This window comes from Delphinapterus leucas, chromosome 3 (assembly GCF_059928025.1).
Source record: "Delphinapterus leucas isolate spDelLeu-1000000601 "Yukka" chromosome 3, BTC_Dleu_Yukka2, whole genome shotgun sequence".
Classification (NCBI taxonomy): Eukaryota; Metazoa; Chordata; class Mammalia; order Artiodactyla; family Monodontidae; genus Delphinapterus; species Delphinapterus leucas.
Genome location: NC_143131.1, coordinates 20189660 through 20208314, shown reverse-complemented (window position 1 = coordinate 20208314; position 18655 = coordinate 20189660).

Sequence of the window (18655 nt, the reverse complement as noted above, 5' to 3'; positions counted from 1 at the left end):
TACTGAGTATTCTACCCACTCAACTAAACATTCAAACTAAACATTCAAACATGCTAGTCTATAGGGGCTCAACACAGGCAATAGCTATATCCTAGAAAAGGAACTGAGCATGGTTCTCTGGAAACCCATTACTAATCATTATCTTGATAACAGTTTTTCTCAGAATATAACGTTGTAAAGAATCTCTTTTTGTATTATTTTTTACTGAAGTATAGTTGATGTACAATATCATGTTTAGTGTGTACAGCACAGTGATTCAGATATATATATATATATGTTTATGTTCAGATTATTTTCCCTTATTACAAAATATTGAGTATACTTCCCTGTGCTATACAGTAGGTCCTTGTTGGTTATCTATTTTATATATAGTAGTGTGTATATGTTAATCCCAACCTCCTAATTTATCCCTCCCACCACCCTCCTTTTGCTTTTGGTAACCATAAGTTTGTTTTCTCTGTCTGTGATTCTCTTTCTGCTTAGTAAATATGTTCATTTGTATCATTTTTTTAGATTCCACATATAAACAATATCATATGAATCTTAAGCCCAAATTAATTTGTAAGTAATTTATTTTATATTTTATATAGTATGGTATACTTTATATAAAATATCATTTTATATTATAAATTGTTTTAATTCATAATTAACAAAGCAATTATAGTTTCTTTAATTTCATATTTATGTTATGCAAAATTTATATTTGGAAATATAAATTGCCATTTATATTATCAAATGTAAGCCTCTTTCTGAGTTAAACCAAAATAATGTCAGAACACCTAGTGGAATATTAATAAAACCTATTATCTAGCTTCCTTTGGGCTGTAGGTGAAAGGCCCCAAAGCAACCAGACTTAACAGAAGGAAAATACTATTATAAGGATATAGGGATGTGTCACAGGATCCAATGGTAGGAATATGGCTAAGTGTCTGAAAGGTGGAACAAAACATTAGAGGCAGAACCAGACTCTGTTTTTCACTTGCACTGCTGTCTGTACCTCTACTTCATTATTCTCTTGTAGGGAATTGACTTCATTTGTTCTCTGATCTACACAGTGAGAAAGATGACCTCTGGGACCAGCATAGGGCCTCCCCCACTGTAATGCTTGTTCAATCTTCAGACTTTTCTTGGGGGTCCAAATGGTTATTAAAACAGATTGAGGGACTTCCCTGGTGGCACAGTGGTTAAGAATCCGCCTGCCAATGCGGGGAACACAGGTCTGATCCCTGGTGCGGGAAGATCCCACATGTCACGGAGCACCTAATCCCGTGCACAACTACTGAGCCTGCGTTCTAGAGGCCGTGAGCTACAACTACTGCAGCCCGCGCGCCTAGAGCCTGTGCTCTGCAACGAAGAGTGGACCCCGCTTGCCGCAACTAGAGAAAGCCCGCGTGCAGCAACGAAGACCCAACGCAGCCAAAAATAAAATATAAATAAATTTATTTTAAAAAAGTTTAAAAACATATAAAACAAATTGTATTTTTGTTTTCTTTAATGTCTAATGAGTCACCAAGGGACTCTCTAACTCACAGAGACAGCAAAGCAAAGCGTCCAGTACAAACTGCATTATGTCACTAATGTATCAGTATCACCAAATCCAAAATATATATAAACAGTGGTTTTGTTAGAACTGATGCAAATTATTTTCAAATGACTACGTCAAATATGTGGTCATATCAATTTAAATGCTGAAGTTAATCCTTGACTGTCAATCAGTGACTCACCACTCAATGTAAGAGTGAAAAAAGAAAAAAATCGTGTGATTTATTTGTTGAAAATGCTGTGTAGACAAACTTCTTCCTATGAGAGGATTTCTGTTATATTCATCATTCTTGACATTCTGCTTCACATTTCCCTTATATTTCATGAAACAAGGATATTACTTTTGTTCCTCACCTTGACCATTTAACATTTTTGCAGAACATGAAACCTGACTCTGCTTTTCCTTAGCCTTGTGTGTCTAGAATTTCATTTTATACTTTTAGGTTTATATGATAGAAGTGCTGCAAGGTAAAGAATGGCCCATCTACTTTAGATGCCAGCCAAGACAGATGGCTTGTCTTCGATGATATATACTTTTTCAAGCCAATTGAGTGTCTGATTAATTGAAGAGGGAAAATTATTGCAAAAATTGCCACCATGCCATTTATTCTCTTTCTGTTTTACATGACTTGCCTTTGTGAGAGTTATATTTTTGATTTAATTTCTATCTGTATTGTTTTGTCTGGAACATTACATCTATGACATTTTGACTCCACAGAAATTAGGAAGTGATGTATAAGATAAAATCCAGGAAGAAATCACTTAGGCTACTAGAAATCAGTAACTATCAATGTTATATTATAAATCAAACTAAGAATATTTATATTGCCAAAGTGGTATAAAGCTGCTTATTGATGTTATATAATAATTGATAATTAAAATTATAAAGGTAAAGATAAATGTATAAAGATAATTCCAAGTAGAGTGTGTAATGCGTTTATCCCATGCATGCCTACACATGTACACAATATCATTTCCATGAGACAGCGCTTCTTTTTCTTTGCTTTGTCCTCAGAAGGCAGCCTCATACATCAACCAGTAATTAGTGAATACATGAAGGACCTGACAATCTTTTAATACCCTTTCCAAAGTTTTCAGCTATAGCAAAAGAAAAAAACAACAAATTAAAAGAATAAAAGTTTTTCACAACTGAAAATCGACTTTGATATTAAGATTAAGATTTTAAAAAACAAAATTTTCCCTCTAATTCAGTTTAATATGAGGTTTATATAACTCCATATAATACTACTTTATTCATTCAACAGATGTTTAGTGGGCATCACTTAAATGTTCAACAAACTTTTAAGTAGTTTTATTGTTAATTCTCATAATACTCTGAAATCGTTTTTTATTTTCATCCTTTAACATTAAGGAATAAGGCTCAGCATATCTCTTCCAAAGCTTCACAGAATTCATCAATTACTTGCAAAGAATTGTGTAATTAAGATATTTAGAAAATGCACGTATAGCCTTCCTACAATGTAGCTATTCATGCACATGGAATTCTGACACTGAGTTAGGAACAGAGCACAAATATATACCACTTGCAAATCTTCACATATTTTATAAATTTTGGTAAAAGCTACTATTCATGTAGCTGTGACCAAGGATTTTTTTCCAGGAAAAATAATTTATTTTTTCAATTTTTAAAACAATGGGCATTATAGGTATAAAATACGTATCCTTTTTTCCATTCTTATTCAAGTAGAGAAATATTTATCCACTTATAAAATATTCTCCACTGCCTCTCCCCCCTCCCATTTTGAGTGAGGACTAATTGATATTTTGGTGACTTTATTCCATGACCACGTAAGATATTTCTCAATGAATACTATTTCAGCCTCAATAATAGACTTAAAATTTAATGAATCACTTTTTTTCTCTGTTTAGCTTTAATTGTACTTCCTTCCATTCATTTTGTTTTTCATTTCTCTTTTCCCTTTTTTCTCCTTTGCCTTTATTCTTTTCATCTTATTTTTCTATTCTCCCCCAATTCTCTTTCTCTTGGCCTTTAATTTTTTTTTATTACTTTTCTGTTTTTCATTACTTAAGCAGATCCTTAAATAGAATGTGCTTAAGTTATAGCAGGCAGACACTAAGTTGTCTCTCAATCATTCCCACCTCCTGAAACACACCTTTTGTGGAATCCTCTCCTTGTGAATGTGGACTGGTTTGGGACTTGTTTCTAACCAATAAACAATGGCAAACATTTTGAAATGTAATTTTCATGGTTAGGTTACATAAGACTGTGACTTAACACTTGCTAGCAGACGCTCTCTACTGCCTATTCGGCTTTCATGCATTAATGAAGCAAGCTGCCTTGCTATAGGGGGCTCATGTAGTAAGGGATTGATGGCAGCCTTTAGCTAAGAGCAGGTGGAAACTGGAGCCCTCAGTCCAATATCCCTTGAGAAACTCAATTGTGCTAAAAAGCTTATGAGTTTAGAAGTAGAACCATACCCAGTTCAGATTGAAAATGAGACTGCGTGTTTTGATTAGAGCACATAAGAGGACCCAGTTAATCTGTGCTTAAATTCCCCACCCAAAGAAATTGTGAGGTAATAAATATCTATTGTTTTATCCTAAGTTTTGCAGCAATTTTTAAACAGGAACAAATAATAAATATATGTTTTCCTGTGCTACTTGCTATTTTTTTCTCCTATCATCTTTTTAAAAGATAAGCAGTCCTTCAAAGACATATTTTAAAACATGTCCTATAGAAGCAAAGAGAGGAAGTTTGTGCTCTGCCATGCTCAAGTTTTAAGTTTTTAATTTTTTGTACTCAACATTAGTTTGAACATCAACTTTGTTACCAATAAAAATGTAGTCAGTAACTCAGTTTATATATTAAAACATTTATGAAAGTAACAATGGCTTTTACTTTGAATGGCAGAATATATAAAATAATATTAGGTACGTTTGCCATGACAGATTGAATTTTTAAATTTTTTCTTTGGTACCATGTTCTGAGTGAAAATATTGAAATCTTATTGGAATTAGCAATTTTTTTTTATTTTGAAGTATATAATCACCAGGGCTGAGATTTGTGTGAGGCAAATGAGGTGCTTTAGGGCATAACATCTGAGGAGACACTCGCTCTAAGCGTCATGCAAGTGTTGATTCTACATTTGCACATTTGCGTGAGATAATCTTTTTCTATTATAGAGTCAATAATTAACTACCATTGCTTCAGCATTTGTACATGTATCAGAAATCATGAAATAAAAAACAGTGCATTTAATTTAGAAGAAGTATTTATTTAGTAAAATATAGACTCACTCACAAAGCAGTATATAAATACATCTTTTGTGGATGCACATTTTAAATATAGTCTTAGGGCATAATCTTCTTAAAAAAAACCAGTAACTTTTAAGTCGATGTTAATGCCTCTTCCACAAATGCTTAATTTCAATTTTCCATGTTACATTATTATCAAACCCATGGCATATACTGGACAAATATTTTGTGCAAGCTTTTTATTCATCACCACCTTGCTTAATAAATAGAAATTTAATACTTAATTTTTCACTGGACATGCACATGCTTAACTTATTAAATGGCAAATGGCTTATTATAATTTTTAAAATGTGGAACCAAGCAATAAAACACATATAAATTTCACACTTTGCCCACTGACTACTCCAGTGAACACCTTGGCTGCTTAATTTACCTGGAAGTTGTTGCATGGGTTGCAGTATCTGTCTGTAGGAGCATCAGATATCTGCTCACCATCAATGGAGACAGAGAGAGTACCTATCCAAGTGTATTTTGTTTTATCAGTGTGTGTTCTCCATGCTGTTCTTTAAAGCCCAGAGCATTTAGAAAGGGTCAGGAAAAGGAGATGTGGGTTAGCATGGGTCATCATTCACATTCAGCCATGTGTTAAGGTGAGAACTCTTCCTGATATGTTTGTCTCACAGGCTACTAGACACGCCCATGTAGAACCTGGAAGTACAAAATTCATTTGTTCATAGGAGATGCAAACCATTCTAGATTGTTTTATTGCAATTGTTACCAATAATCCTTTGTTTAAAAACCTGGTTCAAATATGCTAAATCAGACAGGACACCATGACAACAGGCAGAAACAACGATAGACCCAGTCACACAAAATGTACTTTATGATGTTCATGAAAGTGAGTCTTATTATGCCTGTTTCACAAGTAAAGCAAGTATCTTAGAGAAGCCACACATCCATCAGATAATTAGTAATAGAGCTAAGAATTGAACTTAGATTATCTAGGTCCTGAACCCACATTTTTTTTAACATTACACTGTTCCATAAAAACTTGAAAACTCTTTAGGAGATGAAAGTTTTTTATTTTATTTTATTTATTTATTTATTTTGCGGTACACGGTCCTCTCACTGTTGTGGCCTCTCCCGTTGCGGAGCACAGGCTCTGGGCACGCAGGCTCAGCGGCCATGGCTCACGGGCCCAGCCGTTCCGCGGCATGTGGGATCTTCCCGGACCGGGGCACGAACCCGTGTCCCCTGCATCGGCAGGCGGACTCTCAACCACTGCACCACCAGGGAAGCTCCTAGAGAGGAAAGTTTATTACTTACTAGTTTTCTTTAACTGTAATTTCCTTGTCTATAATATCATGTTTTCATAACTTTTCATTGATATGCATTTAAAATTATGATATACAGCATATGTAGCATATGTAATGTGTTTTGTGACTTTTTTTCATGATGAAATGTATAATAATCAAAATTATGTCCTTTAGGAATTAAGGAGATGTAATCAACATATTTTTTTTTCTTTTGGATTTAGAGTAATCATATACACTAAATTCATATTTAAAAAGGTATAGAAAAAAACTATTCTTCATCACCTCATATAATGGAATAAACTGTAGTAATTTAACATCCAAACTAAGTTGACTCTACTTTAGTTCATGGGAAATGAAAGAAAAATAAATAGAAAGAAACCTAAAATTATTAAAAATAATGTTCTAAGTAAAATTGTATAACATCAGAGATTACCACATATTTTCAACAAGTCATAACTTCTACTAACTTTGAACCTAAAACCTGTTGAAGGTAATATGTGAAGCTGACATATCACATAACAGTCCTGGAACCTAAAATGTCTACTAAACCCAACTTATTATTATACTTACATTACTTTTCTGTTGTTTCCAGGTTTTAGTTGGGATGCCTGAATTTCTATGGGTGGTGAAAAACATACGAATTTTAAGTACAGATAAATATTTATACATATTGCAAATGTGTAAATATTTGTCTATAAGTATGGAAATATTTGTCTATAAGTATGGATATAATAGATACCACATTCATATGTGTGATTACTTTTTTGCTGATTATTTTAAATAACAAAAGTTTGGGAACTTTGAAGTGAAAATATTTAGATAATTTTTTTCTGTAACTTGTGCTTTGTAGCATCCTTGGAGATACACTCAAACATCTTGTTAACTCATCTAAAGAGATTTGAACAATGTTTGTACATTTATTTTGCTGTAATTTTGGCTTACCCTGGTCTCTTTAGTAATGACCTCTACAGCTACCTTCCCCTCTGCACTTTGGAAAGCAAAGTTATTTACTCTTCACACGTCAGACAGGAAAACACACTTTGAGATTGGGGTATATGTTAAATAACCCATCCAGAATTATGTATATTAAGATTAAAACCACAAAGAGTTAAGATATCATGGAGTAATAGTGAATATGTACATCATATTTAAGAAAAAAGATATTCTACATAAGTGAATTTTCAGATAACATAAAATTATCCTTTCAAGTGCTGAAATCTGACTAAAGAAAATATAGCTAGAAGATTTCTAAAATGCTTTATGCCACCCTACTTCTCTTTCAGCCGAGTCAGGTGATTTGTGTCTTGTCATTTGTGTAACTCAGCATTTTGCAAGGAGGAAGAGTTAGATACTCATTTGAACACTGTCTACATCGTTTCATTTATTTGATTCATTTTTCCCATCCTTCTGGCTGACACAGGTTCAGTAGCTAAGCCAGGTGGTGGAGCCAACAAATCTGCAGTAGAATGTAAATGTAAATGTTGGCAAAATCAACAAAGCTCAAATCTTAAATGTCATACCCATATTTTCATTGACCTGATTTGCTTTATTCAATTAGATGAGAAGTCACTTGGCTTGTGCATTACTGGTTTCTGTGATCATCTCTTATTTTTAGTTATAATATATAAAATATCCTCTGCTTGGGACTTCTCTGGTGGTGCAGTGGTTAAGAATCCGCCTGCCAATTTAGGGAACACGGGTTCGAACTCTGGTCCGGGAAGATCCCACATGCCGTGGAGCAATTAAGCCTGTGTGCCACAACTACTGAGCCTGCACTCTGGAGCCCGTGAGCCACAACTACTGAGGCCCCGTGCCACAACTACTGAGGCCCGTGTGCCTAGAGCCTGTGCCCCACAACAAGAGAAGCCACCACAATGAGAAGCCCGCGCACCGCAACGAAGAGTAGCCACCGCTTGCCACAACTAGAGAAAAGCCCATGCGCAGCAACGAAAACCCAATGCAGCCAAAATAAATAAATTAATTAGTTAAAAAAAAGAAAATATCCTTTCCTCTCAGTAAGGGCTATTGCACTGGTCTATCATTTGCTATTTGGCGATTAAGTCAATAGATAGTCCTTCTTATCTGTTTGTAAGTGAAATACCTTGTTTTCCAGAGTTAAATCTTCAAATTCCCACATTCCAACCATTAGAAGTGCAGTCTCTATTTCTGCAAGGTCATTCCAACTAAACTGCTGTGTTGTTCACTCGTGTCCAGGATAAGGGAGGGAATCCCTGTGTTGCATTAGTTGGGTATTTTATCAGAGCATCTGTCTGCCATGAAAGTCACTGGCCAAGGCGGAGCTACACCAGGTGTCTCTTGGAGAATCTCTAGGCAGAATGGTCCATCCTGTCCTAGCCACCCCACCTTCCCAGGATATGTTCAGTGATGTAAGACTTCTACCGAACTAGCCAGGACTTTCATAGCCCAGGACTTTGCTAGTAGAATGGGTTGAAGAAAGTCCTGGACTGGGCCATCTGAGTGGTGGGTGACAGCAGACACATAAGCTCAGCTGGAGCCAGTAGGCCTGCCACTGACAGTAATCCTGGTAGAGGAGTACAGGTCATTGTTTTAGGGAAGCAGAACAAACTTTGGCAGAGCTGTCTGGCAAGGTTTGATGGCTGTGGGTGGGAAGCAGGTTTCAAAGTCTATTGTCCAAGTGGGGTTATTGGAATCAGTCTGCTACTTCAGCAGCCAGGACCAGGATTCAGATTAAGGGAACGCAGAGACCCGAGTAAGATTATAAATATTGAAAATGGATTTCTTCACTTGAAATTCTGGTTGTATAAATTAGCTGCCCAATCTTGGGCAAGTGATTTTATCTCTTTTTGCCTCCTTTTTCTCATCTATAAATGGGCACAATGTTTGTAACTCACATGATTATTGTGAGACAAATTATTGAGATAAAGTGTTACAACAGTGTCTGATACATCATGATTAATAAATATAATAATGATTATTTGCTCAGATGCAGCACTTCTAATGTTAATATTCATTTGCAGAATAAATGATTATTTCTCCTCTGGGTGAGTGAATCATGTCACCTACATGATGCATTTCAAATTGTAGTTCTTTCCTCAAGAGCATGGGTTGTAACTAGTGGCTGTGCTATTGCTTCTTTTGACACCAATATTTGTTTATGCCAAAAGAGATACCCCATTATATATAATATTAGTTCAAGACATTTTGAGCTGATAAATATATCATGGCTTTTTTTTTTGACTGTTTTTGTTCTCCTACACTTTAAAACTTTATTTGTATTTAAATTTAAGATACATTATGAGATTTCTCTTAACTATCCCCAGAATCTTTCCTTTAATGCCCTATTGCCCGAAGATTCTGCTTACACTTAACAGGGTAAAGGGAATCATTCAAATGGCAGTCAGAAAGTGCAGTGTTGCTTTTTGAAATAATTCAATTTTAGAACACTAAAAGCTTAATACAACTTCAGTTTAAATGACTTAGATAATGATTAAAAGCAACGGATGTGGTCCAAACTCTCTATTCAATTCCAAGAATAGTTGTCATACTGAAGATCTGAAAAAAAATGTGATCCTTTTAGACTTCTCCATATTTCATTATGACACAAGTTAATTTTAGGTATCGAATACATTTGCTATGTAGAATTTTTCTTTATCTTGGTGAAAAGAGCCAAATGGGCAAAAAACTAGGGGTAGGGATTTCTCTATCTAAACTGGCCTTTCCATGTCTTCAAAGAACTTCTACCAACTCTCACACCTTTTTTTACCCGCCTCATGAAATCCGATATGTATAGTTCTTTCTGTAACTTTAACGGAAGCCACACAATGAAAGGGGTCTCAACATTGCTTTTCCATTACTCAACAACATCAGTGAGTTTAAGCTAATTTTTAATTATTGAAATGAAGGGATAAAAAAAATGATCTAAGATGCTTACGTTTGGAATATTTTTCAGACCCTGATTCCAAATCTTCTCACACCGATTTTAAAGCTTTTAATACAGACACCATACTTCCATGATTAAAAACTAATTGTACATATTGCTCTTCTCATGGCTAAATATTTTTGTATTTCTTCCATTCCCATAACATGATTGAGTTTGCTAAAAAATAAAATATGAGTAAATTCTTACTTTTGGTGTTTTGAAAATGTAGATGTTATTCAAGGAAGAGTTTTATCATGAGATACTGCTGCATATTAGGATCCAGAGGTTGGTGCACATTTCATGATGTCTAATTTTACTCTTCTACTGAGTTAAAGTAAAAAAAGATTCTTAAGGGATTCATTCATTTTGGATCTCATACAATGCACTGTAAAAACTAAGTTTGGCTATTTGTTTTGATTAAGACTTATTTTCAAAAAGCACCTGAAATTTAGCTCAAGAAATGAAAAGCATAGATGCATATAAATTTAAAGTCTCACTTCTGAATTTTATTGTAATTTATCAGGTAAATTCACTTCTGGGCAGTGAGATGATAAAATCTATTTCCAGACTAAAAGACACTTATTAGAGTATCCATGTAATTAATCTTACAGATCTATATGGACTTTTGCTTCTACATTGCATTTATATGGGTGTGCAATACATAACATGAAATGCGGATGAATAAGGATGTGTGTGTGCCTGAGTTACTGAAAATGGTAACCCAAAAAATAGTAAAAAAGAATACACATAAACTTGTATGTATGTTTAAATACTTGCTTTTTGTAAAATCTATCCATTTAAAAAACTGTTATTCAAAATCTAAAGCCCAAAACAGAATTGTGCCAAGATTTCAGTTAGAATTTGTTGTCCAATAAATCTTTTATTTATTTTTTACCATTTAAAAATTTTTTTTATTGGGGTAGAGTTGATTTACAATGTTGTGTTAGTTTCAGGTATACAGCAAAGTGAATCAGTTATACATATAACCACACTATTTTTTTAGATTCCTTTCCCATATAGGCCATTACAGAGTATTGAGTAGAGTTCCCTGTGCTATACAGTAGGTTCTTATTAGTTATCCATCTTATATATATATAGTAGCATGTATATGTCAACCCTAATCTTCCAATTTATCCACTTCCCCATCTTTACCACTTTTAAGCAAACAGTTCAGTGGTAATAAACACATTCATAACATTGAGCAACCATCACCACCATCCAACCCCATGAACTCTTTTCTTCTTCTAAAACTGAAACCCTATACCCATTAAAGAGTAACTCTTCGTTTCCTCATTCCCTGCCCCTGGCAACCACCAGGACTATGTTCTTTTAAAATATATCTGGACAACCTATGTTTTCACCAATTGATCAAAAGGCAAATTGGATGTCTCTATTAATGGTATCATAAAAATCTCAAATATTAGAATACTATGACAGTCAATCTAGAAATCCTTAACATAGGTGTCAGTATGTGGCAAATCTCATTTTGTATGTCACTGAAAAGACGTACAACTAGACATCGACTGTGATGCTCATTCACTGGTGGTTAACCTTTCATGTCCCTAAAGCTTTCTGGACCATCTTGTTTTCACTGACACCAATCTATTTTTTATTTGCTTTAAAATATCTTATCGGAGGCCTTTTGATAAGATCAGGTAAAGGCCGCCTAATTGATTTTGGCCCCCAAGTCTTTGGCAGTCCCCTCCCCTCACCCCTGGGAGGTTGACAGCTGCTCACGCCGGTTAATGCAGGAAAGATGTGAAGTTCCGAGCGTCTGTCCAACACCAGGTAGAGGGCATCCTTTGTGTCATCAAAATTCACAGTACCCAGGTAGAAGGCATGATGCTCTCCGCTTTTTGTCACAGCTTGTTGATGAAGTGGCAGGAACCATTACCTGGGCATCCCAGCCATCCCAGCAGCACTTCTCCAAGAGAATTCCAAACTTCAGGCCTTCAGTCACCAGGCTAGCCCTGAATATTTGTGAAGGGGCACTGCCCCAGCTGGGCTTCCAAAGCTCTCAAGCTAAAAAGATGAAAGCAGGACCACCGATGAGAAATACAAGCAGAGAGTTACAGCCCTCCCATTGGCTCTTCTCAAAAATCCAAGTATCCAGTTCCCCAAATGAGTCTGTCCAATAAACCTTATAAGTTACTTTTAGGGATAGTTCTAAACAGTAAAACGTAAAGGCAGTATGTGGCAAACCCTTTTTTAATTAGATAAGGAGTTCAATGAAATTGAATTACAAAAATTGTAATATTTATTTTGTTATGGTTTGTATTATTAAAATTACCTTGGAAATATTCAAACAGATTTTCTTTTACTCCTTTCATGTAAAATCAAATGGATTTTCTTTTACTCTTTTCATCTACTTATCTTAAAATACATACTTTAATAAAAAATATGTGATATATACTTAGCACAATACTGGGAACAGTATAATAACTAAATGATTGCTCACAATATTTGTTTAAGTGCTATTATAACTAGGAATAATTGAAATAATGTATATCATTTGGCTAATACAGTACCTGGCATAACAATTTCTCAATAGATATTAGCTACTATTCTCTTTTTATTTGTTGAAGCCCTATGTATTTGTAGCTGTGATTATTAATTGAAAAAGAGTTTGCATAAACTCTAAAAGTTCCAGGTTAATTATTTTTGATGAGTATTTCTTATTATACCACTTTACTGCTATGGTTTTATACAACTTAAATCAAGAACGATCGAATGCTTCACTGCAATAGATTTCTATTTCCTCACCTTTAAGGATCAGAACATTTAAGTTCTGATCTTCAGTGGAAGGAAGATTTCTGAGTAGGTACAGTAGAGATGAGGAAACAAGCTAATCAATCTTCTTATTTTGCTCATAAAATCCAAAGTGAAGCAACACAGTTTGGAGACTTTCCTGGCACACCTGAGAAGTGGAGGTAAAGGATTAATTTTTATCAATGCAACTTCTTCTTTGGGCAATAAATGCAAAAAAAAGGTGCTAAGGCCCTCAGAATGGGAGGAAATATCTGCAAATGAGTCAATGGACAGAGGATTAATCTCCAAAATATAAAAGCAGCTCAGGTAGCTCAATATCCAAAAAACAAACAACCCAATCCAAAAATGGGCAGAAGACCTAAATAGACATTTCTCCGAAGAAGATATACAGATTGCCAACATACACATGAAAGGATGCTCAACATCACTAATCATTAGAGAAATGCAAATCGAAACTACAATGAGGTATCACTTCACACCAGTCAGAATGGCCATCATGAAAAAATCTACAAACAATAAATGCTGGAGAGGGTGTGGAGAAAAGGGAACCCTCTTGCACTGTTGGTGGGAATGTAAATTGATACAGCCACTATGGAGAACAGTATGGAGGTTCCTTAAAAAATGAAATATAGAACTACCCTATGACCCAGCAATCCCACTACTGGTCATATACCCAGAGAAAACCATAATTCAAAAAGAGTCATGTACCACAGTGTTCACTGAAGCTCTATTTACAGTAACCAGGACATGGAAGCAACCTAAGGGGCATCGACGGATGAATGGATAAAGAAGATGTGGCACATATATACAATGGAATATTACTCAGCCATAAAAAGAAACGAAATTGAGTTATTTGTAATGAGGTGGATGGACCTAGAGTCTGTCATACAGAGTGAAGTAAGTCAGAAAGAAAGAGGAAAACAAATACTGTGTGCTAACACATATATGTGGAATCTAAAAAAAAAAAAAAAAAGGTTCTGAAGAACCTAGGGCAGGACAGGAATAAAGGCGCAGATGTAGAGAATGGACTTGAGGACACGGGGAGGGGGAAGGGTAAGCTGGGACGAAGTAAGAGAGTGGCGTGGACTTATATATACAACCAAATGTAAAATACACAGCTAGTGGGAAGCAGCCGCATAGCACAAGGAGATCAGCTCGGTGCTTTGTGACCACCTAGAGGGATTGGAACAAGATGGAAGAGGGAGGAGATATGCGGATATATGTATACGTATAGCTGATTCATTTTGTTATGCAACAGAAACTAACACACCATTGTAAATCAATTATACTCCAATAAAGATGTTAAAAAAAAAAAAGAATCTCCATTGATCAAATGGAAATATACAAGCTATTTCATTGTTATGGTAAGGCTTAGTTAGTGAGGTTATACACATACAGTTTCCAGAACCTTAAGTGGTATTATTTAGTTTCTCATCCTATATAACGAGTCAGATCACCACAGTTTTCATTTACTGCGTGAGGTGTTCACGTCACATGAGAAATGTACAAATATTTTGTAAAGCAGTTTATAAAAATTCAGGTAACATAGACTTGAACCAACTAGTCAATTGTGAAAAATTCTTTTCCTTGTGAAATTTTTTATTTTCTAAGTTTTGATAAGAGGAGTTTCAGTTAGGGCAAGGATTTTCTCAAGGCCAGAAACTGAGTTTACCCAGAATATACACTGTTCTTTACAACTTTCGAATAGGGAAGAATTCTTAAAAGACCAGAAAGTTTAAACTCTAAATGAAAAGAATAAAAAAAGAGAGAGACACATTTGACCACAGTAAAAGAATGATATAAAGTGAAGATTCATTAAATTTATAAATTCCTCAATGTAAGACAACACCATAAACAAATTTAAAATCAAGTCATCTAGACATGGTTTCAGTATGAAACTTTTCTCCAATTTCATATAGATAATTATGTTAGTTGGCTAGAGCTTTCATAACACAATACCACAGACTGGGTGGCTTAACCAACAGAAACTTATTACTGTTCTGGAGGTTAGAAGCCCAATACCAAGGTGGTGGGGGCAGGTTTTGTTTCTTCTGAGACCTCTCCTTGGCTTGCAGATGGCCACTGTCTTGCTATGTCTTCATACAGTGTTTTCTCTGTATGTGCATTCCTGTGTCCCTATGCATGCCCAAATTTCCTCTCCATATAGACACCAACCAGATTGAATTAGGACCCCTCCTTTGGTCATTTTAACTTAATTACCTCTTTAAAGACCCTATCTCCAAATATAGTAATATTCAGAAGCATTGGGGGTTAGGGCTTCAACATATGAATTTGGGGGGAAGGGGTACAATTCAATCCATAACAGTAATATAAAATGATTCAGAGCATAAAAGTACATTTTATTTCAAAGTTTAAAGTAAACACTGAAAAAATATCAAATATAAATGAGATAATCATCTAAATAAGATCTGAAACACTCAACCATATTTTCAGTCCACTTAAACCAAATAAAATTGGTACAAATTCAGTTTGTTGACCTTAAAAAAGCAAAAGGCCCATTTATTTCACCAGCAAAATTAGTTTATTTGGGAATAGCAGAGGAATTACAATTTGGGACGTGCAAAATATGATGAACCATGAGCAGGTCCGAGGAGACAATGGGAAGGTCAGCTTTTATTAGGTTTTTGGAGGAAATCAGGAGGGCTGTGGTGGTTCTTGTTGGTTGCAGGTGGTGGGCGACTTGTTGATGGATCAGAAGGAAATTTTTCTTTCTGCTAGGGTCAGTAAGCTGCAGTGAGTGATATAAGTGTGAGAATTTCCTGACTCCATTTTAAATAGTTTATTTTCACAAGTGTCATACTACTACTACTGGGGGTGGAGGCAGGAGGAAATACTTCAAATCCACCAGCTTGTTGCTGATGTCTTAGCGAGTGAGAGCCCAGTCTGCTTCTGCAGACCATGCATGGGTGTTAGTACTATGTCCCATTCTTAGAGACTTCACATCTTCTGAAATCACCATGGGCTGGCTTTGATATCTTTCTTCCTTTCCATCATCAGGGCACATTTCTGTCTTTTGTATCTGGCTATATATTTAAAGTTGTATATGTTATATTTTAGTGAGCATGTTCTATGTGTTTTTAGCAAGATATCGATTATATGTACCAGCTAATCTTCCATGAGGCCTTAAATCTGATTTTTCTTCATTTCTCCTGCAGGTTGTTTGATATTTTTTGCTTATGTTCTATGGTCAACTTGCAGAGTATTGGGGAGCAAAAACAGATGTCTCATACCATAATTTGCTCCTTTTATTTCTCCAACTACTTTTCATATGTTATTTAATATACAGGTTGCCTTTAAATTAAAGAAACTACTTGTGGAGTTCACAACACCACCATCTCATTAATTAAAAATATAATGATTATTTTTCTCAAACTGAAAACCTGGTCTTGAATCTAAAAGTAAATTCCTCTTATTAAAGAAAAATATGATGAAAAAAATATTTGTTCCCAGAACAAAGGGTGTGCTATTCATACAGCAGAGAGGAAACAAAGTTAAAATGAAATTAAAATATTTTCCAAACTATGTTATCAGAAAGGAAATATACTTGAAACCACTTTATAAAATTTATTTAAATTTTAGTAACCAGAAAGATATGAATTCAATGGAAAGAGGACTACTCATGCTATAGTTTTTCTCCTGAAAATGTAACATTATGGGTAAAGTGAGATACAGGAAAAGACAGATAAGAAGACATTTAAACAATGAGCAGAACACCAAATTCCCAGCCCTTCCCACAGATGGCTTTAATTTAAAAGACACCTTAATGTAAATGATGAATTACATGACATAGAATAAAAAAGGACTTCAAAATATATGAATATGTATGCAATTATCCATACTGAAATATGTAGAACCAACCACAATTTTACAATTTTGAAGTATCTGTCCAGGAAATGCTTGTGTCCCGATGATTGTGATTTGGGTTTTTGTTTTTTGTTTTTTTTTAACATCTTTATTGGAGTATAATTGCTTTACATTGTTGTGTTTGTTTCTACTGTACAACAAAGTGAATCAGCTATACTTATACATATATCCCGATATCTCCTCCCTCTTGCATCTCCCAACCACCCTGTCTATCCCACCCCTCTAATGGTCACAAAGCACCAAGCTGGTCTCCCTGTGCTATGTGGTTACTTCACACTAGCTATCTATTTTAATTTGGTAGTGTATATATGTCAATGCCACCCTCATTTTCTTACAGCTTGCCCTTCCCCCTTCCCGTGTCCTCAAGTCCGTTCTCTTCATCTGCATCTTTATTCCTGTCCTGCCCCCAGGTGCTTCAGAACGATTTTCTTTTTTTGGATTCCATATATATGTGTTAGCATATGGTATATGTTTTCTCCTTCTGACTTACATCACTCTGTATGACAGACTCTAAGTCCATCCAACTCATTACAAATAACTCAATTTCATTTATTTTTATAGCTGAGTAATATTCCATCGTATATGTGTGCCACATCTTCTTTATCCATTCGTCTGTTGATGCACACTTAGGTTGCTTCCATGTCCTGGCTACTGTAAATAGTGCTGCAATGAACATTGTGGTACATGACTCTTTTGAATTATGGTTTTCTCGGGGTATATGCCCAGTAGTGGGATTGCTGGGTCATAGGGTAGTTCTATATTTCATTTTTTAAGGAACCTCCATACTGTTCTCCATAGTGGCTGTATCAATTTATATTCCCACCAACAGTGCAAAAGCGTTCCCTTTTCTCCGCACCTTCTCCAGCATTTATTGTTTGTAGTTATTTTCATGATGGCCATTCTGACTGGTGTGAGGTGATACGTCATTGTAATTTTGCTTTGCATTTCTCTAATGATTAGTGATGTTGAGCATCCTTTCATGTGTTTGTTGGCAATCTGTATATCCTTTGGAGAAATGTCTATTTAAGTCTTCTGGTCATTTTTGGATTGTGTTGTTTGTTTTTTTGATATTGAGCTGCATGAGTTGCTTGTAAATTTTGGAGATTAATCCTTTGTCAGTTGCTTCATTTGCAAATCTTTTCTCCCATTCCGAGGGTTGTCTTTTCGTCTTGTTTATGGTTTCCTTTGCTGTGCAAAAGCTTTTAAGTTTCATTAGGTCCCATTTGTTTTTTTGTTTTTTTTTATTTCCATGTTTCTAGGAGGTGGGTCAGAAGGATCTTGCTGTGATTTATGTCATAGAGTGCTCTGCTTATTTTTTCCTCTAAGAGTTTTATAGTATCTGGCCTTAGATTTAGGGCTTTAATCCATTTTAAGTTTATTTTTGTGTATGGTGTTAGGGAGTGTTCTAATTTCATTCTTTTACATGTAGTTGTCCAGTTTTCCCACCACCACTTATTGAAGAGGCTGTCATTTCCCCACTGTATATTCTTCCCTCCTTTATCAAAGATAAGGTGACCATATGTACATGGGTTTCTCTCTGGGCTTTCTGTCCTGTTCCATTGATCTATATTTCTGTTTTTGTGCCAGTACCATACTGTCTTGATTACTGTAACTCTGTAGTATAGTCTGAAGTCAGGAAGCCTGATTCCTCCAGCTCTATTGTTCTTTCTCAAGATTGCTTCAGCTATTTGGGGTCTTTTGTGTTTCCATACAAATTGTGATTTTTTTTTTCTAGTTCTGTGAAGAATGCCATTGGTAGTTTGATAGGGATTGCACTGAATCTGTAGATTGCTTTGGGTAGTATTCATTTTCACAATGTTGATTCCTCCAATCCAAGAACATGTTATATTTCTCCATCTGTTTGTATCATCTTTAATGTCTTTCATCAGTGTCATATAGTTTTCTGCATACAGGTCTTTTGTCTCCTTAGGTAGGTTTACTCCTAGGTATTTTATTCTTTTTGTTGCAGTGGTAAATGGGAGTGTTTCTTTAATTTCTCTTTCAG